This window comes from Trichechus manatus, unplaced genomic scaffold, assembly GCF_000243295.1.
Source record: "Trichechus manatus latirostris isolate Lorelei unplaced genomic scaffold, TriManLat1.0 scaffold00081, whole genome shotgun sequence".
NCBI classification, from domain to species: domain Eukaryota; kingdom Metazoa; phylum Chordata; class Mammalia; order Sirenia; family Trichechidae; genus Trichechus; species Trichechus manatus.
In genome coordinates, this window is record NW_004444017.1 from 8,707,634 (window position 1) to 8,708,568 (window position 935).

Consider the following 935-nt stretch of genomic DNA (forward strand, 5'->3'; position numbering starts at 1 on the left):
TTTTCTTCACATCCAACATCTCATCCTAAACAACCACTCCCCGACCCACAAGAAAAGCCACACTTTACCCAGAGCAACTGAGCCCTGAACCGCACTCCAGTGCCCCCCAACTCTTCTACCCCAGCTAACAGAAAGCAGAGTCCAGTAGCCTTTCTACCTCCGGCCTCCCCGCCCAGACCAGTTGGGCAGGGCACGACCTCACCATGGTCCCCAGAGCAGGGACTGCCGGGGGAAGGGGGAGATGCCTGTCGCATCCCAGGGTCAACCCCACCCCCCACCCCCCGCCCCGCGCGTAGAGGTGGCTTCCCTGGATTTCTGGCTGAACGCCCCCCCCACCCCCACCCCCGGTGGGGAGAGGCTGCCGCAGTTCCAAGTCGCAGCGGGTTTGGAGGCTCCTCCCCTGGGGTGGCCGAGCAGGAAGCGGGGAGGGAGGCGGGCGGGCGCCCAGCGCGGTGCGGACGAGCGCGGGGCCCAAGCAGTGTAGTATGCGCGGGCCTCGGCTGCCAGCCCCGGCGCACAGCCGCGGCCCGGGCGCGCGGCGCGGGGCGGAAAAGCCTGTTTACACAGACTGCACACCGCCTGGGGAATAATGCTGTAAAGGAAGTGAGCCGGCTCGGCCTGACTGCTCCAACTTCCTGCTCTCACACACACTAGAGGGGAAAAAAAAAAAAAAAAAAAAAGAGGAGCGAGAGAAAGAAAAAAAGGGGGAAAAATCAGGATCTCATTACAAGAGCAACAGACCGTCTGCAGACGCCTGTCAGCATGGAAAGTCGGGGGGTTTCGCCTGGTTCCTCCTAGAAATTCCCCCCGAAGAAGGATCTTGAAAGCTCCCCCACATCTGGGTAGGTAACAGGGCTTCTGCCTGTTGCTCGGACAGTTGAAAGTTTCGTTTTGTTTTGTTTTTCGCTTTCTTTCTTTCCTAAGCTTCGTGGGGG

At 60.2% G+C, this 935-nt stretch overlaps 1 protein-coding gene across 3 annotated transcripts in view; it reads left to right on the forward strand.

The window, feature by feature from the left end:
* Positions 1-451: 451 nt before the first annotated feature.
* The window catches only part of ELK3 (ETS transcription factor ELK3), an 86,776-nt gene continuing 86,292 nt past the window's right edge, over positions 452-935 (forward strand). For 2 of the 3 annotated variants that reach the window (XM_023735731.1, XM_023735732.1), the window contains exon 1: positions 675-842. The gene's annotated coding sequence lies outside the window, so the exon portion shown is untranslated. Of the gene's footprint in view, positions 843-935 lie in introns of all 3 variants that reach the window. The other variant, XM_004381243.2, reaches the window with a different exon arrangement.